This window comes from Phacochoerus africanus, chromosome 7 (genome assembly GCF_016906955.1).
Source record: "Phacochoerus africanus isolate WHEZ1 chromosome 7, ROS_Pafr_v1, whole genome shotgun sequence".
Taxonomy (NCBI): domain Eukaryota; kingdom Metazoa; phylum Chordata; class Mammalia; order Artiodactyla; family Suidae; genus Phacochoerus; species Phacochoerus africanus.
Window position 1 is genome coordinate 105223741 of NC_062550.1, and position 24902 is coordinate 105248642.

The 24902-nt window shown below is 39.9% G+C and overlaps 1 protein-coding gene across 6 annotated transcripts in view; it reads left to right on the forward strand.

Annotated features, from left to right (window-relative positions):
• PPP1R12A (protein phosphatase 1 regulatory subunit 12A) overlaps positions 1 to 24902 on the forward strand; it is a 150358-nt gene that overhangs the window by 16124 nt on the left and 109332 nt on the right. Inside the window, exon 1 of one of the 6 annotated variants that reach the window (XM_047788368.1) lies at positions 8051 to 8069. The exons of the other annotated variants lie outside the window; for them this stretch is intronic. The gene's annotated coding sequence lies outside the window, so the exon portion shown is untranslated. Of the gene's footprint in view, positions 1 to 8050; positions 8070 to 24902 lie in introns of those variants that run through there. 6 annotated transcript variants of the gene reach the window in all.

The window sequence follows — 24902 nt, forward strand, 5'->3', positions numbered from 1 at the left end:
CAAGGATCTGGCGTTGCCATGAGCTGTGGTGTAGGTCACAGATGCAGCTTGGATCCTGCGATGCTGTGGCTGTGGCTGGCAGCTGTAGCTCCGATTCTACTCCTAGCCTGGAAGCGTCCATACGGCGCGGGTGCGGCCCTAAACAAAAGCACTAAAATAAAATATACTAATTCAGTGCAGTGCTAAATTAGTATTTAGCCTAGATTAAAAACAAAACAAAACAAAACACAAAAACCGTTCCTCAATGCTGACATTACATTTGTAAAACTATCTAGTTCTGCACTTGAAGATTTGTCTGCTATTTTAGCAGATCTTACCAATTACAGCCTTCTTTTGACTACCCACCAGTGGAATAAGAAATTTGTTTCTAGAGAGAAAAGTCTGTAGTCCAGTCTTTTTTTTTTTTTTTTTAGAATCGTTAATGAATTCATACACAATTATACACACACACATAAACCCTGACACCCCCAAAGTCATCAGCTCAACTATTTTGAGTCCCTTGGGTGTTAAAAAAAAAAAGGCTGGTTTTCAAAGCTTCTTAACCCTTAGTATTTGACTAACTACTAGTAGGAAAATGGTAGAAGGACCTCTTGCACATACTAGGATTCTTTAAGTAAGAAAAGCCCATTGGAACTAGCCTAAATAAAACAATTCACTGTAAGATTATAGAATCTGGGCTCTTAGAATGAATTGGTACCAGGGAATTTTTGCAACACAGGAAGTCCTGGATCTAAGTTTCTCATCGTTTCCGACAAATCTACTTTATTCTTTTTTCAGCAGACCATACTACTTGTTTTCCCAGTTCAGAAGGCAAAATCAGAGGCCAGCAACGGTTTCAGAGCTTACATTCTGGTCTAGATATCCAGAAAGATGGCTCTCCTTCTGAGTTCTGATTCCACATTCTGAGGAAAGGGGCCTTATGTTATTCATCTGAGGTTATCAGCAGTAACTGATGGGGCTGGGTCCCTCTGAACAAGGAGATGAGGAAGACATAAAGCTGGAATTAGTGAGTTCATCAAGAAGCAGATATCAGTTGTATAAAGACATCATCTATAAAAATCAAAAAGCATGAACAAGCATTCAGTCTAAAATCAGCAATTCTCAAATCTTTCTACTTCGAGGCCCCTTTATACTCTTAAAACTTGAGAACAGCCTACACCAAACGGGGCAAACACAACTGGGGAAATCTGAGTGAGATGAGTTACGCCAAGATCAATGTCATGGGTGTCATATGACTGTATAGCTTTCACAGAATTTTACCATTGAGAGAAACCGGGCAGAGGAATCTCGCTGGATAAATTCTTATAACTATATATGGACCTACAGTTATTTCAATAAAATCGTCATATTAAGATTTTTGTTTATTGTTTTTTGTCTGTCTTTATTGTAACGTAAAAAACAGTGAAGAACCTAAAGATCTTTTTTATGTTGGCTGACTTTTTTTTTTTTTTTTTTTAATTAAAAAATTTTTTAGGAGTTCCTGTTGTGGCACAGCAGAAGCAAATGTGACTAGTATGCATGAGAATGCGGATTTGGTCCCTGGCCTGACTCAGTGGGTTAAGGATCTGGTATTGCTGTGAGCTGTGGTGTACGTTGCAGACGTGGCTCAGATCCCACGTTGCTGTGGCTCTAGTGTGGGCCGTTGGCTACAGCTCTGACTTGACCCCTAGTCTGGGAACCTCCCTATGCCACTGGTGCAGCCTTAAATAGCAGAAAATAGATAAATAAAATAAAAAATAATTTTATTGGGATATAGTTGACTTACAATGTTGTATTTCAGGTGTACAGCAAAGTGAATCAGTTACACACATACACGTGTCCATTCTTTTTCAGATTCTTTTCCGTTATTTTAGAATGTTTGATTAGAGTTCCCTGTGCTATACAGTAGGTCCTTGTTAATTATCTGTTTCTTAAAGTTTTGTTGAAGTATAGTTGATTTACAAAGTTGTGATCATTTCTGCTATACACCAAAGTGTTGGCTGTCTTTCACATATTTAACAAATTAGAAAATAAAGCTTGGCGTTCCCATTGTGGTGCAGCAGAAACGAATCCGACTAGGAACCATGACATTGCGAGTTCGATCCCTGGCCTCGCTCAGTGGGTTAAGGATCTGGAGTTGCTCTGGCTCTGGCGTAGGCTGGCGGCTACAGCTCTGTTTAGACCCCTAGCCTGGGAACCTCCATATGTGTGGGTGAAGCCCTAAAAGGACAAAAGACAAAAAAAAAAGAAAGAAAAGAAAGCTCAAAAGCTTTAAAATATTATTTAAAAAATAACATATGCCAACATATGTAGCATATTTGTGAAAGAAGTATTTTACAAATTAAAAAAATTAATGAAGAGTGGCATTGTTTTACATTTTGCGGATTGTAATGTCTTGCTTCATAGAAGATAAATGAGTTCTTCTGTTTCTGCACTTAGTCTGATTCCACATAATATCACTTTTGAAAAGCTCTGTCATACACTCATAAGAGAATGAGAGTCTTGACCTTGCCAGACTTGCTGTAAGGGTTTCAGAGAAACTCTGAGCTAAGAAATAAACTATATTCATGGTTTGGTAGATTGACTGTTGAAAAGAAGTTAATTCTCCCCAAACTAATCATTTATTTTAAAAAGTTGTCTCTCTTGCTAGATTAAACATGCATAACAATAGTGGAAACATTTACTCTGAATTAATAAACCTTTTAAAGTAAAATATCACAAGAGACTGCTGAGGCTCTTTGTTAAATCAATTCTTTATAAAACTTGGAATTTATATTTATAGAGGGAAGAGGTTCTCTTATACTGATTAGATGGTGATTGAACTATTGGTATTTCATGAATTTAACAAATGTTTGTTGAGTGCCTTGTATGTGCCAGGCTTGGTATTACGAGATAAGAAATACAGACAAAACTTTGCTCTCCTTAGTCAGATAATCAATAAAAGTTGTGCTGAGTATTTCGAAGGAAAAGCATAAAATACCGTATATTCAAATGTATTTCAATTAAATGGAAATAATAAATGTTTCTAAGGGAATGAGAGTTTGCATGGGATCTCTGTGGAAGTGGTGGTTGAATTGAGACCTAAAGGATAAATTGATGTAACTTGGTAGAGTTGATATAGTAGAGAGGTAGATTCTCAGTGGTAGAAGGTTGAGGAATAGGTTTCTGGCCAAAGGAAACAACATATAAAAGCCATTCAGGAGTTCCCATGATGGCGCAACAGAAACACGAATACGACTAGGAACCATGAGGTTGCAGGTTCGATCCCTGGCCTCGCTCAATGGGTTCAGGATCTGGCGTTGCTGTGAGCTGCGGTGTAGGTCGCAGATGTGGCTCGGATCCTGTGTTGCTGTGGCTGTGGGTAGGCCGGCAGCTGTAGGTCTGATATGACCCCTAGTCTGGGAACCTCTGTATGCTGTGGGTGCACCCCTGAAAAGACGGAGGAAAAAAAAAAAAAAACCCCATTCAGAGGAAGGAGGGAAGGTGCTCCGGCGTCCCGCCCAGTGGATGAGTAGTAGAACTCAGTGGGGTCGTCACTGGAGCACATCTGTGGGAGGGAGCGTGGCGCCGCAGGAGGTAGAGGTCAGGTATAGTAGGCCCCCGGAAGCCCTGTTAAATCGGTCTCATACGAGAGCTCTAGAAATACACTGGAAACTTGTAGTTGCCTCCTGTAATCCGATGGGCATTTTCAGAGACGTGCGCTCCCCGTAGAGAAGATTGGGATGCGGGAGGAGGGAAAGGGAGTTGGAGGCACACCCGCTCTAGGGGCTGTTACCGTGGGGGAGAGATGCTGTTCTCAGCTCGCTCTTGGATTGAGCCCTGGGACTTCCCGTGGTAAGAGGCGTCCGAAGCGGGGGGGAGGGGAGGGTGCGGTATAAGAATTCTGGGGTCCTCATGTTCGAGATGATTCACAAAAAAGGGCAAGCAGATTTTGCTAGAGTTTTGTTTTGTTTTTTAGGTCCGCACCCACAGGATATGGAGGTTCCTAGGCCAGGGGTCGAATTGAAGCTGTCGCTGCTGGCCTATGCTGTAGCCACAGCAGTGCCAGATCTGAGCAGCGCCTGCAGCCTACACCACCGCTCAAGGCAGTGCCGGATCCTTAACCCACTGAGTGAGGCCAGGGACCGAACCTGAATCCTTATGGATACTAGTCCGGTTCATTTCCGAGGAGTCACAGCGGGAACTCCTGCTAGGATTTTTATAACCTTTCACGTGTGCTAAAGGAGACATGAGGAAGGAGATGGATGTAGTTATAGGTGTTTGGGCCTGGAGGAGGCCTAGGTCTAGGGATGGAGGATAGTTTGTAAAGGAAGGTTTGGGAGGATAGATCATGGCCTGCCTGGAAGGACAGACTTGGTATGTAAATTGAGAAGGAATTGGTAAAACCGGAATGAATGAAGTCTGTTGGAGGAGAATTATTTTGATAATCATGGAAAATAGCAGCTTGGAAAACTTTTCAGTAGTTCACCCTCAGAGATAAAAATATTTCTTCCAGGAGTTCCCGTCGTGGCGCAGGGGTTAACGAATCCGACTAGGAACCATGAGGTGGCGGGTTCAGTCCCTGCCCTTGCTCAGTGGGTTAACGATCCGGCGTTGCCGTGAGCTGTGGTGTAGGTTGCAGACGCGGCTCGGATCCCGCGTTGCTGTGGCTCTGGCGTAGGCCGGTGGCTACAGCTCCGATTCGACCCGTAGCCTGGGAACCTCCATATGCCGCGGGAATGGCCCTAGAAAAGGCAAAAAGACAAAAAAAAAATATATATATATATATATATATTTCTTCCAGTCTCCTTCTGATTTTATTAGATACTCTGGGTTTCCTAGTCACTGAAAAAGAGTTGGTTTGGGGATCAATATTGTATAATTTTTATGTTTAGAATTCTGTGCTGAGGTTATAAAGTGATTTTTATTAGGAATTGATGCTTTTTTTCTGCTTCTCCTTCTCTCAAGTCAGTAATAACTTCCTTAGCCACTGGCTATAGTCTGTGTTTCAGAGTGGCATATACTTAGTACTAAATTGAGAAATTTTAAAATAGTTTGAGCTGTTAGTATTCATCTTTGTACAGTGACTGACCTTCAAAATCGGAGGTTGTTGTTTTTTTTTTGGCTTTTGTCTGTTGTCTTTTTAGAGCCATATGGAGGAATGAAATTCATAGTGCATAAAAAAGATTTAAAGCATTTTAATTTTGTGTAGCTCTTATAAGATTAGGAAAAACACTTTTTAAGGACAAAGTAATGGAGATTGTACACTTTGAAATGTACTTTTTTTTTTTTTGTCTTTTTGCCATTTCTTGGGCCCTCCCACAGCACATGGAGGTTCCCAGGCTAGGAAGCCGCCTGCCTGCACCAGAGCCACAGCAACGTAGGATCTGAGCCGCATCTCCGACCTACACCACAGGTCACGGCAACACCGGATCCTGAACCCACTGAGCAAGGGCAGGGATCGAACCCGCAACCTCTTGGTTCCTAGTCGGATTCGATAACCACTGAGATGGGAGTTCCCACGATGGGAACTCCCCTGAAATAGACTTTTTAAGATGCATTTTAATTGTCATAGTCATCCAGTCCAGTTCTCTTTGAGTTTGGTCTTTTAGACTAAATCACATAGGCCCTTTTTTCACCCAATGAACTCTCTCCTTTACTCCCACCAACATGGTAAATCAATTGTTGTCAGTTAGCAGAATAATTCCTCCCTTTTTTTCAGTGAAAACAACATGGCATTAAATAGAGGTGTTAGGGAGTAGAACCTGTAGTTTATAACAGGTTCTTATAGAAAGAGTGGCTGTGTAGTAGAATGGTTGTATAATAATGTCTCAAAGTAATCGTATGAGGTCAGCATTTTTATTCTTATTATTCTGTTTTACTAGTGAAGAAAAGGAGATAGCAGTTGTGCAAGATCACGAAAGCTTATAAATTGCAGAGCTGAGCATGGCACCTGGGCGGCTTGATTTGCCGTTGTTCTCTTAAACACGGTGTTACAGCGCCTCTGGACTCCTTGAATCACCTCCTTGGTATCCTAAGGAACCCGGGGACTAATTACAGGTCTGTAGCTGGGCCAGAGCGGAGCCGGCAGATCACTTATCTCCTAGGGTTGTGCCATGGGGTATTCCGGGAAGCTCCCCTTATGCAGCCAAGGAACACCGAGGTCTGCTTTTGCCCGCTGCCTCGCTCTGCTGTCCCAGAGCTTGCTGTTTGTGGTGGCAGGCGCTGTCAGACAGGGAATGTAGGACCCTGACGTCCGGGGGCGTGGTTAAATTTCGGCGGATCAGTCCTTGGCTCTAAGTACCTTCACCTGAAAAATATTAACTGAATATATAAGGGCTAAGGTATAACAGAACTATTGGTCACTGGTCTTATATTGATACTTTATGTTTCAGTTAAATCCTTTAAAATATTCCTTTTGTCCGAAGACATCATGTAAAAAGCCTTATTAAATGCTTTTCTTTCATTTTCATTTTACATATACAGGATCTTATACCTGCTTTTCTGCCAGCTTCTGCTCTTGCATTAAGTCATTTTTTCCATTACTGAAAGCTTGTTTGTTTTCATTGGATAATCTGATTCCAAGTTTAGAACTTCTACTTTTTACAGGACTGTGGATGACAGGGAGATAAAAAACTAAAGACCAAAAGAAAAGAAGTTACTAGTTTCAGCAGAAAATTCAAAAGCATCTGTTTTTTTCTATTATGAACTGTTTTCTTCCTATTTTGGAATAAAGTAAAACTAGAGCTTAGTACATGTATGGTGGTTGTCATTGATATTTAATGTACTGTAAGCATTATGTTCTTTGAAGATTTGAAATAATTAAATACAGTGCTTCAGATCATTACGTTTTTGTTTGTTTTTGGCTGCCCGTGGCATATGGAGTTCCCAGACCAGGAATCAGCTCTGAGTTGCAATTGTACCTATGCCACAGCCGTGGCAACGCGGGATCCTTGACCCACTGTGCCGGGCGGGGGATCAGACCTGCGTCCTAGCGTTCCCAAGATGCAGCCAACCCCATTGGACCACCGTGGCAACTCCATCGTGTTCTGTTTTGGTTTTTAATAAGATTTACAGTGTTTTACCAATATCTGATGTACAGCAGACTGACTCAGCCCTGCATATGCGTACATTCTGTTTTAATATTAATTTCTATCATTGTCTGTCCAGGAGATTAGACACAGTTCCCTGTGGTGTCCATCCTGCTTTACATAGAAGTAAATTTTAGGAAAGACTATACTTTGTAAGACATTGTGCGATTTAATGTTGTCTTTAAGAAAGCTTCACATAGGAAAAATGCATTGAGTTAGTGTCCTAATTCAACATTTGCAGTCTCAGAGATCCATTTATATGAAGAAATCTTCTCTTCTTTCAGAAATTCACTGTAGCCGGCGATCTGCTCCTTAGGCTGATGGTGGAGATCACTCCATTTAAAATACTAAGAACCCTTACTGCCTAATACACCCTGGAGTGTAGCAGTCTTCTAGTTTTTAAAGAAAGTAGATTTATTTTGGGGGTTCCCATAGTGGGTTAACCGGTCCAGTGTTGTCACTGCTTTGGCACGGGTCACTGCTGTGGTGTGGGTTCTAGCCCTGGCCTAGAAATTTCCACGTGGCTGCAGACGAGCCTCCCCTTACCCCCCAAAAAGATTTAAAAACCAAGAAAATAGATTTCTTTATGTAATAGATACAGTAGATGAAGGTGCTCGTACTCTATTTACCAACTGTTTATTTTTTTAACTTTTTTTTTTTTCTGAACTGATGATCTTTTTGTTAGTATAGGTTAAGTATCTTTAGGCAATCAAATTTCCCCCAATTTTGAAGGTAGGTTTTATGTTCTTAGTTACCTTTGAAAGCCAGAGTAGATTTATTGTAAATGGAAAATCATGAGCAATGAGTTCCAGTAGAATTAAGAAAAGCATTAGAGCTTGTCTTAATAATTTCTTAGGGTAATTGGGAAATTTATCCAAAGACATCTCACGTCTCTTTTTGATCTCTTTCACCAGACTGTCTTCTCGATGGCACCTTACTCTTCCCACGTGCCCCTCCCTTGTACTGGTACACCTTAGAGACTCTGAGGGGAGGGGCCAGAGAACCTGTATTTACATACAGGTAAAAGAAATGTATTTTAAAATTAAATTGCATAAATAAAAGCAAACTTAGATGATTTATGAAGTACAGTAAGTCCTATACACTATAAGCAATAAAAAGCTGTTTTTTCTATTGGTATTTGCTGAATGTTCAGGGTTTTTTTTTTTTTTTTTTCTAATTTTAATTGTTACGTGTAAGCCCTATAAGAAAACTTGGAAAACACTTTAAAAAGGAAAAAAAAAAAAAAACAGTGAAAAGAAAAGGGAAAAAAAGTATTCCATTTACTCTGTGTTAATAAATTTGCGTATTTCCTTGTAGTCCCTCTCCCTTTCCTAAGTGTGTGTCTATACTTCTGTGTATTTTTTAAATATTCTCAGTTGCACTGTAGTTTTTCTATCCTACTTACCATTTACCTAATTTTTCTACATTTTACCTTCGAATAACATTCACTAGGATGTTTATAATTTTCTTAACCATTTCATTTCTGTTTTTAGGTTTTCATTATTCATAGCTCACATTTGTTCACTCAGCTCTACTACCACATACTGTATCCTTGCGCTGGCTCTCGTGTTTTGATGAGCATTTTAATGTATAAGAATTTTTTCAATGAAAGAAGAATGATTTCACATGCATAGTTCTCAGAACTGAATTTTCTGGATCAAAATGAAGGAATATTTTAAATCGCTTATAAGCATAATCAAATTGCCCCCAAAAGGTTGCAGCAATCTAATTGCCCACCTGAAATGGGGCTCTATTTGACGCTAGCCTCACTTGTGCTGTACGCATATCATCAGCCTCTTCCAGTTGAGTGTAGAGATATGGATAGTTTTTAGCATCTGAATATATTATAGGTAGATTATGTAAATTAAGAATATATATATAATGAAAACCTTTTCATAGTTACTTTAGTGGTTTCCTCAATAGAAAATGCTTGATTCAAAATCATAATTAAAAATACATACACAAGGAGTTCTCATTGTGGTGCAGCAGAAACGAATCCTACTCGAACCCATGAGGATGCAGGTTTCATCCCTGGCCTCGCTCAGTGGGGCAGGGATCTGGCATTGCCATGAACTGTGGTGTGGGTCACATATGCGGCTTGGGTCCTGCATTGCTGTGGCTGTGACATAGGCTAGCAGCTGTATCTCCAATTTGACCCCTAGCCTGGGAACTTCCGTATGCTGCAGGCCAAAAACATTTTTAAAAATATGAGTTAGGAATGAAGCAAAAACCTAAACAGATGTACAAACAAAATATGTTAAATTAGGAAGGTAGTTATAATACCAGACAAGAAACAGTAAGTGAAGAGAAGGTAGCTGGAAAGAACATTGGTTCTGTACTAGGGTTAAATCTTTTCCTGTGCCATTTTTTAGCTCTCTGTTCTTATAGAACCCCTCAGAGTTTGTTTCCCCGTTTGTGAAATGTGCATGATGTAAGCTTAGAAAATGATTCCCAGGAAAGGCAGGTAAGACGATTTGGAATACACAGGTACTGTCTGCCTCTCCTTCAAGAAAAAAAGAAAATGAAAAGAAAACCAGATTAGGTTATTTGAACAATTTTAATTTTCTTTACATAGCTGCAGCTCTTAACTATTGTTACCATTAATGTATATTATTAAGCTGTAGTGGTGCTGTCTTTAGATGATGAGCTTTTCAGTTTTATTTTGTTGGATATGTACACAGAAATTTGCAGAATGGCCTGTAAAAATTGTTTGCCAGCTTTTAAATATACCAAGTTGGAATACAATAGCTATAGTAAAACAGGAGTAGGATTAGTGGAGAAAGGTTATTTTGGTAACACGGCAGCTGGAAGAAAGATCAGCCAAGCCATCTGTGAATTGACTTAGAGTGTAATGTGTTAAAGTGGATTTTCAAACATGAATTTTGCTATTTTAGGTTTTGGAAATATTTTGTATTTGCGTTTGAACTTAACTTTTGTGTGGCCTTGGGAGTCACTTCAAGCAAAGTAATGATGCTTCAGTGTATCTTGAAGAATTAAAGTAAAGTAGTTCTTTTCTCACCTCTCTTTCTGCCTTACCTGAAACAACACACTTTTCTTTGGCCATTGTAAGCACCTAGAGCTATTTGCCTTCCAGAAAGCTGAATGGGAAGCAAGCGCAGTTCTGCAGGTATTTTCAAGGTTGTTCAACAGCCATTGCTTAGTAAAATGTTGTGTTGTAGGTGGTATAGGTGTTGAAGAAAGAGCTGAAGAACTTCCACAGTAGGAGTCCTTTTCCCGCCAGTCTGTTGAATAAGGATGGTTGTGTTCGGCAGCAGGTTCTCGGCGGTGAGGTGGAGTGGTTCGTAAGTGGTGTATACGGAAGTAGCTGTTACAGCCTTTCCTACCAAAGCGGGTTAATGTTTGAGTAGCTGCTCTATTTCAGACATTCTGTTAGGTGTTGGAACACAGATAGAAAGTACTGCCTGAAGTTTATATCTACTTGGTAAAAAATGAATGCAGCTGATGTGACCTTAGGCATTTAGAACATTCTTCTCTTTTAACTAAGTTCTGCACACGGATGGTATCATTTTATTCTAGTCCAGCAGAATTGAGAGGAAAAGGGAAGAACTTGTATGGAAAGGTAATTCATTACTTTCCTGTTTGTAGATGGTATACACCAGCAGATTTTCAAGGGAAAAAAATCTAATGTGGTATGAGGGGAAAGGCAGACATACTGAGTAGAGGAGAAGATGGATCAGCCGGACAATACGAGTTGCGTGGTTTCATACTTATCTTTGGAAGGGCTATGAGTTCATGATTGTATTCATATTTACCTTCATTTTCTCAAAGGATTGTAATAAGCAGAAAGGATAAAATGCAGCATCATGCATGAAGCTAGAAAGCAAGATGTGGACTTAAATTACCAAGATCCACATTGTGGTATTTAGAACAATACAAAAATTTAAGTTCTGCTTGACTAGTATTTTGGTAGAACTAGTTAAAAATGACTTCATGAGGTTGCCGTACAGCAGAAGTTGATAGAACGTTGTAAATCAATTATAAAGTTTTTTTAAAAAGACTTTATGAGGTTAACAGCATGGAAGTGAGGCTTTTAAAAAAAAGTAGGTTACTTTGAAAGTTCACCATCCTTTTTTGTTTTTTGCTTTTTAGGGTCTCACGTGAGGCTGTGGAAGTTCCCAGGCCAGGGATTGAATTGGAGCTGTAGCTTCCGGGCTCTGCCACAGCCAGAGCAATGCAGGATCCGAGCCACGTCTGCAACTTGCACCACAGCTCACAACAGTGTGGGATCTTAACCCACTGAGCGAGGCCAGGGACTGACCCTTGTCCTCATGGAGACTAGTTGAGTTCGTTACCGCTGAGCCACAGCAGGAACTCACAGCATCCGTTTTTTATCTCTGAAAATTATCTTTTTTTTGTATCAGGTAAATACTTGTTGAACTGAATTTTATAATTAGAATAAGAACCTATTCTCATTTAGGAATCAAAAAGATTTCAAAAACCTAAAAATCTGGACCAGTTGTGAGAATTAGATAAAATACTGAATGTGTAAAAATGATGTATAAAATGCAATACTGATAAAAGGGCTTAGGAGGAAATGTCACATTTTCACCTTAAACATTAGTAGCGGTATCAGTAATAGTTTAAGCTCAGAGGAAATGTGATTTTTGTTAGAGAACACTTTATTTTTTTTGGTCTTTTTAGGGCCACACCCACAGCATATGGAAGTTCCCATACTAGGGGTCAAATCAGAGCTGTAGCTGCTGGCCTACACCACAGCCACAGCAACACAGGATCCAAGCCACACCTGCGACCTAACACCGCAGGTGCTCATGGCAACCCTGGATCCTTAACCCTCTGAGCGAGGCCAGGGATTGAACCCACATCCTCATGGATACTAGTCGGGTTCGTTACTACTGAGTCACAATGGAAACTCCAGAGAACACGTCTTATAAACTTGAAATTGAAATCTGTGTTGAATTTTCTCTCTTCCTTAAAGGAATGTTCAGTAGTGCAAAGTAGCTGCCATCCTATTCAAGTGGTACCTAGATGTAGGGAGTAAGATACCAAATCCTTAACTAAACCGATGAGATTTTTTGTAGTCTTTTTCCACTCGTTCATTTATATTCTAGCGACACTTCTTTCAGACCTTTAACTATCTAAACTCTTTGATGCCTCCAGCCCCTTAGGTCCCTTTTTTCTGAGACTCTCTCTCTACGCCTGGGCCAACTCCTCTTCATGAAGCTCTGTGGTTTCCTGAAGGAAACCTTCGCTGAGTCCTTGTCTTACGCTTCTCGGACCTTTCTTTCTTTGTGAGCACCCTCTTTGGTACCTTACCTTTTAGGCTGTAGTTTTACATTTGTCTGTCTATTTATCTACCAGCGAAGTCCAGGCACGCATTTATCATAATGCCTGGCTTGTAGTGAATTCCCAATAAATGATTTTTGAGTGATTAAATTTTAAAATTCAGTAGCTGCTCTTTGGATTTAAATCCAGTTTTTATTTTGCTTCTCTTAATTCTCTTTTTTGGCAGATTCAGATAGTAAATAACTGTTATTATTACTGCTTGGTAATATTTACCTTTAAGGGAGCTATGTGGTTTGTTTTTTTTTTTAATAGCTTCAAAAAGTGAGGAGCAAGTTAAAGCAAGCTTTCAATTTTACCTCTTCAAGAGAAATGAAAACATGATTCCTGCTGTGTAGCACTGGGAACTATATCTAGTTACTTATGATGGAGCATGATAATGTGAGAAAAAAGAATGTCTATGTGTATGTGTGACTGGGTCACATTGCTGTGCAGTAGAAAACTGACAGAACACTGTAAACCAGCTATGATGGAAAAAATAAAAATCATTTAAAATTAAAACAAACATATAGTCACACAAAAACCTATACACAAAATTTTAGAGTGGCTCTTGGAGTTCCCATCATGGCACAGCAGAAACAAATCCGACTAGGAACCGTGAGGTTGTGGGTTCGATCCCTGGCCTCCCTCAGTGGGTTGAGGATGTGGCATTGCCATGAGCTGTGGTTTAGGTCACAGATGCTGCTGGCTCAGATCTGGTGTTGCTGTGGCTGTGGTGTAGGCTGGCAGCTACAGCTCTGATTTGACCCCTAGCCTGGGAACCTCCACATGCCACAGGTGCGGCCCTAAAAAGACCAAAAAAAAAAAAAAATTTTTTTTTTAGGGTGACTTTCATCATTAAGAACGGAAAACAAATCAAATGCCCTTCAGCTGTCATGTCAAGAACCCAAATGTCCTTCGACTGTCCTTCAGTAACTATATGAACCTTCCTGAATAGGATCAGCTGCTCTAGAGAAAGCCGAATCTTGAACATGATTGCTAGAGAGTTTTTTCTTCCGAGATAATCTCTGTTTTTCTGCCTCATGTGATCAGGTATCTCAAGCAGTCACTTCTGCCAAGAAGCTTATCCTAACTTGTTCCTGATCTTGGAGCCCTCTTGGGTGTTGTCTTTGAACTCTTGCATGTTTCTGTAACAGTTCTGTATTTGTTTATTTACTTGACTGCCTCTTCCATTAAGATAGGTTCCTTAATTTTGTCTCTGTAACCTGAGCACTTAGCATAGTACATAGAATACTGATTGCTAGATATTCAGGAAATGTTTAGTGGTATAAAGAAGTATTGGCAGTTCCCTTCATGGCTCAGTGGAAAATGAATCTGACTAGTATCCATGAGGACACAGGTTCAATCCTTGACCTCGCTCAGTGGGTTAAAGGTCCGGCGTTGCCGTGAGCTGTGGTGTAGGTTGCAGACGTGGCTGGGATCTGGTGTTGCTGTGGCTGTGGCGTAGGCTGGCAGCTATAGCTCTGATTCGACCCCTAGCCTGGGAACCTCCATATGCCACAGGTGTGGCCCTAAAAAAAGACGCACCCACATATACATACACACAGAATTCTCTTCACAGTGACCCATTTCAAAGACTTCATCTTAGGGTTTTGAATAGAAATGAACATTTGAAAATTGCTCTCTCTAGTTTATTTGGCACGCAGTTACACAAGTTGAATAGTTAAGATTTTGGGTGGGTGGGCAATCTTAAGCTCTGTCATTGATGGCCTGCTTGATTGGATACACTGTGGAGGCTCTTCGGGGCCCACCTTCTTTCTGTAAAATTCAGTCATGTATGCTTCTTGAAGTTGTATGCTTTTACCATTCCAGATTGTGTGAAGATGTACTTTGGAAAATGTTTTAAAATCCCAGAAGAAACGTAAATCTTTGTCTGAAAGGGCACGTTTGTGGATGTTATGGTTTAGAGCTCTAGCTCTAAGGAGCTTTTTGTTCATTATTTTAAGTTCAGTGCCATTAATTAAAAGGCGCATTTGTAGAAACACATGCGTATTTATTCAACAAATATTTGTGTACGTATTATTACATTGTAGGCACTATATTCAGACACCAGAATACATCATTGAACAAGGCAGGCAAAAATTCCTTTACTTAGAGAGTTTACATGGAGCCTGCATCCTCTTTCTGTATATTTTTATATGGATGCGTCTAGATATGACACTCTTGTCAGAGAAATAACATCATAAATGGTTTTAAGGTTGTTTCATATTTTAGCAGAGGACTATGATAAAATTGGAGGATAGTCACCAGCTTTTGATTTTCTGTAGCCTCATTCCACAGATGCGCCGTCTGGAATTTTATTTTTTTGTTGTTTATCCAGAAGCGGAAGGACAAATACATTTTAATAAGCAATTCAGTTAAACTGATGTTTATTGTTACAATATGTGCAAAGCCCTCTGCTGTAAACTTTGCAGGGAGAAGAAGAGTTAACACAATTAGTAATGTCAAGGAGTGTATAGTCTAGTAGGGGCGAGTCAAATGCACATATAGCTAATACCATGCAGAGTAAGAGGAAAGGTACAAACACGATGCCAGTTATTTTCAAAAAGGGGGGAATGTTACACCAGTCAGCCTTTAAATTAAGAAAAAAAATTCGCACCATCAAATGTTAGTGGGAATGTAGAGCAATTGGAACTCTCATTGTTGGTGGAGATGTAAATTAGTACAGTTACTTTGGGAAAATGTTCATCAATTTATTGTCCAAGCAGACATACACAGAAATGCTATTCCTAATGTTCGCCCAAGAGAAATGGGAACCTATGTTCTAAAAAGATTGTCCTGGAATGTTCATAGCGGCTTTATTCTTAATAGTCGAAAAGTGGAAACAGCCCAGATAGGTGCCATTAGGGGAATAGATAAATCATGATACAGCCATACAAGGGACGAGTCACGTGGCAATAAAAAGGACACATACTGATACCTATAGCTCCGTCAGTGAATCTCGTAAACATTTTGCTTAAAGAAGCCTTTCACAAAGTAAGCATGTATTCTAGGTTTCCACTGACATGAAATTTCAAAATAGTCCCTCTTATTTATGAAGGGGAAGAAAAAGAGTGGTGGTTGCTTTTGTGGTGGGAGATAAGAGTTGATTAGAAAGGGACATTCGAGAACTTTGTGTAGCGATGGTAGGTTCTAAATACGACAGGGGTGTGGGTTACACAGGCCTATGCATCGGTTAAAACGCAATGAATATATATTTAAGAGCCTTGCATTTCATAGTGTGTCAGTTTTTCATCAGAAGAAAATAAATATTGAACTCTACTTAATTATACCCATGCTGAAGTATTTAGGGAGATGATTTACTAATCTATACTAATTCTTAGAGTTTTGGCTTTTTGAGTAGTTTTTGAAGTAGCTGGATTAATTAATGGCTAAAGGAATGACTGGTGAGATTGCTGTGTGCCAAGCAAATACTAACATGTTAACAACAGGATCTAGATGGTGGTTACCTCGGTATTCACAGGAAGTCTTTCAACTTTGCTGTATGTTTGAGCATTTTTATAATACAATTTAAAGGAAAAGAGGAGAATATTATATGTGGAAGGTCCATGTCAGGAAATATTTTTATGTTTTATTTAGTTTTTAGGTTGGAGAGATTTTTTTGTTGGAGGGGTACCGTCTAGGCAGAGGTGTAGGGAAAGCATAGAAGGAGGGAGCAGCATTAGAAGAAATGCCAGAATAAGAATTAAACTAGTAAGTAGTTGAGTTTGGCCGATGTGTAGGGTAAAATATTAGAATATGAATATAGAAAAGTAGAACGCATTTGTGTAACGAGTCACTAGGAATTTAGGAATGATGGGACATTTCTCCTTCCAAACCAAAAAGAAGGAAGAAGGGGAGTGTGGCAGTGTAAGAACTTTGAATGTGGAGGGAGTGAGATCCTTAGAAAATGACCATTGACCACTCAGTTTTCTTAATGGTGCAGAAGTGTAGGGCATTCATCATCAATGGCACTTTGGAGCAGTAGGATTTAGCGTCGGTGGGATGGTGAGGACAGGAGAGGAGATTTGGGGTGGTGAATGACAGTGCGATTCGAACTCAGGCAGAAGAGAGGTGGACGACGACAGTGAGGTTAGAATGATGCTACAGTGGACCTAATTCACACAGCTGCGTGATTTTTCTTTCCTTTCCTTTTCTTTTTTCTTTTCTTTTTTTTTTTGTCTTTTTGCCTTCTAGGGCCGTACCAGCAGCATATGGAGGTTCCCAGGCTAGGAGTCTAATTGGAGCAGTAGCCACAGGCCTACACCACAGCCACAAACAACTCGGGATCCGAGCCACGTCTGTGACCTACACCACAGCTCACGGCAACGCCAGATCCTTAACCCACTGAGCGAGGCCAGGGATCAAACCTGCAGCCTTGTGGTTCCTAGTCTCTGGGCCACAATGGGAACTCCAGTTTCATAATTTTTCTAGCATTGCTTGACAGCCTGTGTATAAGAGAACAGAAAGCAAGTGGATGATATTACTCAGCCCTAGAGATTGCCAAGAAATTCTGGGGTAATGAGTGGGTAGTTGAAATAGAGCAGGCGAGTAAAGCCTGTGAATAGTGGCCTGGGAAGAATCGATAGGGTCAAGAATTAGGAGTTCACAGGTTCCCCCCAAAAAGCGACTCAGTCAGGAGGGAGAAAGGGATGTAGACGGGGTACTGTACTCTCCTCTGGGAATTTCAGGATTCGGAGATCTTAGCAGTGACGCATCTGGAGATGGTGGGGCTGTCTTCCATCTAATCACATAAGCCAGAAATTTAGAAGGCATTCTTAAAACCGTTTTTTCTTGGGAGTCCCTGCTGTGGCCCGATGGGTTAGGAACCAGACAAGTATCCATGAGGATGCGGCTTCCATCCCTGGCCTTGCTCAGTGGGTTAAGGATTCGGCATTGCCCTGAGCTTTAGTGCAGGTCACAGACATGGCTTGGATCCTGAGTTGCTGTGGCTGTGGCTTAGGCTGGCAGCTGTGGCTCTGACTCTATCCCTAGCCTGGGGACTTCTGAATGCTGCAGGTGCAGCCTTAAAAAAACGCAAAAATCAAACTAACCCCCCCCCCCCTTTTTCTTAACCTCGCTAAGAATACCTAAATTCTCGAGTTTTCATTGTGAAGATAAATCTAAAATATATGAGCTGGAAAGACAGGTAGACAGATGAGTTTTACAATTAAATACTGCTTCTTAGTTTCAGTTGCATACATTTGTATTTGTCGTGGAGTTGGTGCCAAATATAGTAGATTTGTGTCATCAACAGATGAGAAAAGAACAAGATTAATTTAGTGAAAATGTCATATTTGTAATTGGATGGGAGTAAATTCTCAGCCACATGACATCCCAAACCCCTTTACAAACTAAAGGAAAAAATGTGATGAGAAAACTTGTAAATCTATTTAGATTTTTATGTATATAGACATGCACACATCCAGATATGTACACACACACATCTGCATATATGTAAATACATATGGCACGTGTAAAAGCCTAGGGTTTCTGTTAATAGCTATTTAAGTAATATAAGAAATAATGTCAGTTTTAGGAAAGTTTGTGGGAGTTTTTTCTGTTAGGAGTGATGTTTATATTACTCATATTTGATCAGTAACATTGCACAAAATAACTTGTATCTCCTTACCCTGGCTTTCAAAGCCAGCCTTGGCCCTGTAGTCTCCCTTCTTATCTCCCCTGAATTCTCCCCATTCACTTATCATCCTTTTTTGCACTTTAGGATCCTTCAGCAACACCACATGCTCTCTGGCTGAAGTTCTGCTCCCCACCTTGTTAGCCTTCACTATTTCTTTATCCTTAAAGACAAATACTCCTAGAAGCCATGACTCCTTCCTAGGCTATTTCTGTCTTCTGAGCTCCTGCAAAATACCTTATTTTGTAGGATATTAAATAAAGGTCGTCTTCCCTCCTATTTTGTTCCCAATTAAAATCGTACGTTTCGTACCCATCTGCATCAGTCGTGATTCAGGTCATCTCTTTGTATGCCCAGCAGATTTTACCCGATATGTGGTAGCTGTTCCGTGGTCACTGAACAAATGTGAACCGGGTAGTGGTTCTGGTGAGGGGTATTAAAGTCCAGAAACTTTTTGGTCTCCTGGAAGGTGTTTTCTGGAAAGAGAAGTGTATTGTTGTGAAAAACAGAGCTTTGGAATCTACCTGCATGTTTTATTTACATAGTCTGTTCTCTTTGCCATGAAATAGCTCTGTCAGAAAAGACTTGGATTTGTGTTATATGACTGCTAAGCTTTGTGAAATGAACTTCTATTTCCCTTTTTTTTTTTATGTTGTCGAATTCTTGAAAATTAAACCACACGGTAAGTTATCGGGATGCCTTTTTTTAAAGACATAAGTATGAAAGTTGTAAGTATGATATAAATAATGTAGAAGAGAACTATTATCTCGGGGTCTTTGCTCGTTTTCTTAGGGTCACCACTAATTTTTCCAGGAGCTCTGAAATGATCCACACTAGTTGCGTCACATGATTGTTCTTCTTAATCACTTGTAGGCAGAGAAACCATTGCCAGTAACATATATTCCATTCTCCTTTTTCAGCAGTTGTTGGTTTTGGTGTTACTTGGTTATAGGTCCACATTTACATTTTACAGGGCATAACTTCTCTACTCATGTTTTTTCCCCTCATAGTGGAAACTTTATGACCTAAAAAAGAGCTGGAAAACAGGCATTATTCATAGAACAGATACAGCAGAATTCACATGCTTAAGCCCATGTACTTTTATTTTACTTAGAAGTCCTCACATAGATTCTATGTACTGTTATTTTAAGCTCATTAAAAAAAAAAATAACTTGGCAAATGAAGAGCTATAAATTAAAATAAAGATAGGAAGCTATCAGGTAGTTTTAGAAAGTGACAGATGGAAGCAAGATAGCAGAAAATCTATTAAAAGAGGAAAATGGTCCCCAAAAGCATTTTAGGTATCATTTTAACTGTAAATGTTCTAGAACATCAAGAGTTTAATAGGTGACACCGTAATGAGTTAATAGAGAAAAATGAAATTAGATTTTTTTTCACATGTTTAAAATGACAGAGATATATGTAACAGACTTTCAGAAGATTTCCATCAAAGTTGTTTGTTTTTTAAGGAATTTTCTGTGATTTTTGTGTACTGTTTTATGTATTTTAATGCTATGAATTTGATCGTAATGTTTTTCAGGAACACTTTGGGGATTATCTGCAAAAATATATTTGAATGAAACAAACTAGACCAAAATATAAGAATCCTCTCATGGTAGTTTAGGACCCATGTTTCATGTATTGTAAGGTTATTGGATTTGACTGTTGCCTCAGCATTTCTATCCATGGGAATCCCAAAGCCTTATATGGTCAAGACTTAGCTTTTAGACTTTCAGTGAAATGTAAGGCACCACTCCAAAAAAAAAAAAAAACCTAGCTGGCTTTCACTTTGTCTTCTGTGCTCTGTTCTTGGCTGCCTTTATTGCCACAGTAGCTAAATTACCGAGAACTTATGCACATTGGGAGTCTGTCTTATTAGTTGAAGGAATTCCTTTTGTGGCAGTGGTTTTATGCTAGAATGCTAATGTTATTTTTAACAAAACATTACATGATATTGGTTATATAATTCCGTTTTTCTAAAGGGAAACTTAACAGTAATTTCGGTTTATTTTATCTCACTAAAGGTTGGGGGAGGGATCATATCTGCATATGGTTCAATTAGGAAGTGCAAGTTTCACTAATGGGCAGGTGATAGGGAGAGGGAAATTATTAACTGTTTGGAGTCTTTCCTACCTTGGAACTCCTGCCACCTGGTTAGGGGCACAGGTGGAAGTGTGTAAACATGCAGTAGCAGCAGCGATGTCACCCAACACAAAGGGCTGCTAAAACAGTAACTTATTTCTACTCTGGTGTGATCTCACTCAGTTCTAGTCATCTTTTGCTTTGAAGAATGTGATATTTCTGAGTGTCACTCATTTGTACATCTCACTGCAAGATAGTTTAATACTTTGTAGATGCTAAAATTCATAGTAACAGTTACACATTTTTCCTGTTTGAAAAGGTTAAGTATTACTCCCCCTAACGTAAGAAGATAGCAAAATGTTTTTTTGTAACGTACCCACAGTAGTAAGTCAGATACACCACGGGAAGATTAATCTCTCTACTGCAGTCCTCCTCAGTTGCCATGCAATCAGTAACCTGTTGCTGAGTCTGCCAGGGAGGCCGAACTATACTTCTCTCCTCCGTTTAACCCTGGACACAGCCTGCTGTCCTCTCGGGACTGCGCTGTGAATATGCACAGGAGCGCCTGCCTTTCCAAGCTCTTAACGTAGTGGAAGCCGAAGAAAATGAATGCAGAGATAGTACCTATGGATGGATAATTATACTACAGTGTTGTTCAAGTGTTGGGGTGGTGTGGTCACACAGTGCTAGGGAAAACGGAAGAGGACTGTGATTTAACTCTAGCTACGGGAGCATAGGCTGGAAAGTTGTGAGAAATAAAGGACTGGATGGTTAAAAGAGGACTAAATTACAGAGCAGTCTATAGGGTCCAGCAATGTCTCAGCCATTATTCATAGGTGCCCTCTGTCTTTTTCACAAAGAGTCCCAAATTGCCTCAGTGAATGTTTATGATCAGAAAGAATTTTTTATTATCAGCTTACCTTTCTTGGCTTCTGGACTCATCCCCCCTCCTCCTGCCAGCCTACTTTTTTTTTTTTTTTTTTGGTGATGAAGCCTAAGAATGTGCTTTTGTAGGGTTTTTAGCATTGAATTTTGCTTTATCTAAAGATCCTGACATATCTCAGCAGAATTTTGTAGCTTCTGTCTTTCTGGCAGAGATACCTGTGTGAATCAGAGTCTTTTAGGTAGCTGAGAACCATCCCAAAAGGTGAAAATCTCATTTGTAATGTATTGCACTAGCCATGTTAATTATTGTCTAGATAAAAACAAAACCTTTCAGAAGTTTATTGATTGCATGTAATTATTGGTGTGTAAAATATGCATATAAAGTTTTTCTCTTAAAGATGAAAAATAATGTAAAATTATGAAATTAGTTCATTATTGGGTTACCTGTGAGAGAGATTTGGAATTCATAGTGCAGTGGTTCACTTGTTTATTATGTTACAGATACATTCTTTGTATGAGACAATGATTCCTAGACTGTCTGCCTTAAATTGGAAATAAAAATAGATTTTGGTGATAAAAATAGCTATCAGTGGGAAAAGAGACTTGTTGACAAGTCTGCGATAAAGAAATGTTTAATGCAGTATTTCCTAAATTTAATTGTTTTTTAAGAAACCTTATGTTAAAGACCATTTATTAACCTTTTCATTTTAATAGTTTCATGGAAACAGTTTAGAAAATACTTTTGTATGAATTGCTGTCAAAAGGGCTCCATACTGACAATTGTTTCAGGAGGCAAGTTGAAAGTTTAGGTGCTTTTATTTCTGCCTTATTACTATTTCTCTTTTGATTAGTGATCTACATTTGAAAGTGTGTCAAAACTTTGTAATCTGCAAATGTAAAAGCTAGTATCTTTTTATAGCAGTTTGGGGGAAATGGGCAAATGAATGAATTATTCAGTAGAAAATTATACATATCTTTTTCAGTGTATAAAAGCTGGCTTTTTTTCCTTCTTGCTATTCATATGCCTTCCCTCCTCAAAAATAAATATTGAAGGAATAATTTTTTATACCTCTTTACTCATCAAGCATGAGTACATTATAAAATGCACTAACACATTATCAAGCGGTTGTTGTTTATTCTGAAGTTATAATTTGAGATTGGTTGGCTAGAGGGTGGTCTAGTGTGATTAGAGCTTTAAATTTGTGGAAATAGAGTGATAGGTCTAAATTTAGGTAGTAGCTTAAAGGACTAACATGATGTTTAAGGAGAACTGAAGTATAGGAGAAAGACAGATGAGAGAGTAAATGGAGAAGAGAACGTGAGGCTTGGATGCACACAAACTGAAGCAGTGAAAACTGACACAGATTTCTTCTGCGTCCCTCAGAAGTTTAGCAATGTAGCTGTTATTTATTGCTGCGTAAAATAGCACCCCTAAACTTAGAATGTCACACACTTACTATCCCATTTTCTGTGGTTAAGGAATTGGGATGTGGTTTAGCCAGTTGCTTTGATTGACATCGGGCTGCTCACTGAGACTTGATGTCACCTGTAGGCCTAAGTGGGGCTGGAGTGGGAGGAGAGATCAACTCCACCGCTCACTTCTGTGGTTTTTGGCAGGTCTTGCTTTCTCGCCTCATGGGCATCTTAGCGAGGCTGCCTCTTGACACTGCAGCTGAGTTTTTCCAGGTTGTAAACAATCCGGGAGAGGGCAGGAGAGAGCTCATGCCCAGATGGAAGCTCCAGTCTTTCAGTGATCTAATGTCAAAAGTGGCATCCCATACTTCTGCCTCATTCATTTTGTTAGAAGCAAGTTCTTCCATCCAGCCCTCACTCAAGGGGAGGAGTTTACACAGGGCTGTGACCTACCATGAGGCAGGGATCATTGCCGTCTTAGAGGCTACCTACCGCAAACATCAAATTAAAATGATTTTTGGAATTCTCGTGTGCATAGCAGGTTAAGGATCTGACATTGTCACTGCACTGCTAGGGCACAGGTTCGATCCCTGGCCTGAGAACTTCCATGTGCTGCTGTCATGGCCAAACACACACACACACACACACACACACACACACACACACACACATGACAAACCCAAAAACCTCAATAAAATAAGTTTTGTGGTATTTTACCTTCCTTGGTGTATGTTAGTATATACCTAATAGTCGGCTCCTATTTACTCTGCTTTTGTTCACTAGGAGCTATTTTCTTTCTGCTTTTCTTGCAGTTCAGCAAAACGTGGAAAATCAATTACACCTTCACTTTTTTTTTAAATTCCGCTGCTCTCCATTTTAATGTGTGATGCTCCTCATATTTTGTGACTTGGAAGTCTTAATGCCTCCTTCCTTAAGTCTTGAGTTAGTGGTCCCAGAAATGCATAATAGCTTGGCAGTCTAAAATGAAAAATAATATTTGGTTAAGCTAAGTTTTTTTTCTTTTTTTTCTTTTTGGCTGTTTTGTGGGGTGTGGAAGTTGGGCCAGGGATCAAATCTCAGCCTCAGTTGTGACCCATGCTGTGGCTGTGGCAACGCCAGCTCCTTAACCCCCTGCCCTTGGCCAGGGATTGAACCTGTGCCCTTGCAGTGGCCCAGGCTGCTGCAGAGACAATACTGATCTCGTTGTGCCAGAGCAGGAACTCCTTTTTATTATCCCCCTCCAGTTTTTTTCCTCCAGACTGAGGCATATTCTTAACTTCATTTTTGGTATTTTTTGCCAAAGCCTATCTGAATGTAAAAGAACTACCAGGTTCTCAAGTTGTTAGGCTTAGGTTTGCTCTTTCATTTCTAAAAAGGAAGTAGAAATATAATCCCAAAGTTTAGAATGCCCTTTCCCGGCTTTTTTTTCCCACTCATTCATGTCATGGTGTAACAAAAAATTTGCCATCCTCTTCCCAGACCTCTCCGTTTTTCCTCAATTTGATTTTTTAAATATATAGAAATGTATAATTTTAAAATTAATTCTTGAGGTTTTAGAAAAGATATACTGAAATGATCCATGTATAATAGAATTAAAATTTTAGATTAGAGAGGCTATATCATTTTGTAAATGTATCTGTATATGTTTCTTTTCTTCTTCTTTTTTTTTTTTTTTTTGGTCTCTCTAGGGCTGTATCTACCACATATGGAGGTTCTCAGGCTAGGGGTCAAATTGGAGCTTAGCTGCTGGCCTACACCACAGCCACAGCAACGCTGGATCTTTAACGCACTGCGCAAGGCCAGGGATCAAACCTGCATCTCATGGATGCTAATCAGATTTGTTTACACTGAGCCACGATGGGAACTCTGTATATGTTTATTTCTGATTAGACTGAACTTATTGCAGGAAGGGTTTGGCTCTTTTAAAATTTGGGGCTAGGGAATTCCCGTCATGGCCCAGCAGAAACAAATCCGACTAGGAACCATGAGGTTGTGGGTTCAATCCCTGGCCTCGCTCAGTGGGTTAAGGAACCGGTGTTGCCATGGGCTGTGGTGTAGGTCGCAGATGTGGCTCCAATCTGGCGTTGCTGAGGCTCTGGTGTAGGCTGGCGGCTACAGCTCCAATTCGACCCCTAGCCTGGAATCCTCCATATGCCGCAGATGCGGCCCTAAAAAGACAAAAAAATACAAAGAAATAAAATTTGGAGCTAGGAAATGTGCTATATGCCCCCAAAAAAGCAAAAATAAGGAGTTCCCTGGTGGCTCAGTGGATTAAGTATTTGGTATCATCATTACTGTGGTGTGGGCTCAATCTCTGGCCCTGGAGCTTTTGTTTGCTGCAGCTCCTCCCCCCGCCCCCCCCGCCATGCCCCCCAGCCCTCCGCAAAAGTCTTAGTAGTTTCTCAGTGGATGTTCATTATCCATAGCTGAACATCGTTCATTTAGGGAACATTATTTTAGAATCTCTGTGCACATCCTTTGACGTTTGTTTGTTTGTTTGTCTGTCTTCTAGGACTGTACCCGCTGCATATGAA